Here is a 307-nt window from a genome sequence, read left to right as displayed (position 1 = left end):
GGCCTCAGCTGTCTGCGGGAGCAGGGCAGTGGTGGAGTGAAGAGTGCAAAAGACTGATACCCAGTGCTGAGAGAAAAAAAGGTACTGAGTCTTTAAATCCTTTCTTTCTTCCTTTCCTTCCCTTCTCTTCCCTTCCCTCTCCTTCCCTCCCTCCTTCCCTCCTTCCTTCCTTCCTTCTCTCTCTGTCTCTCTTTCTCTGTCTCTCCCTGTCTCTCTTTGTCTCTCTGTCTGTCTGTCTCTGTCTGTTTGTCTCTGTCTCTGTCTCTCTCTCTCTCTCTCTCTCTCTCTCTCTCTCTCTCTCTCTCTC

Source organism: Octodon degus, unplaced genomic scaffold (genome assembly GCF_000260255.1).
Source record: "Octodon degus isolate 3935 unplaced genomic scaffold, OctDeg1.0 scaffold00112, whole genome shotgun sequence".
Lineage (NCBI taxonomy): Eukaryota > Metazoa > Chordata > Mammalia > Rodentia > Octodontidae > Octodon > Octodon degus.
Note: the sequence above shows the minus strand (reverse complement) of the source record.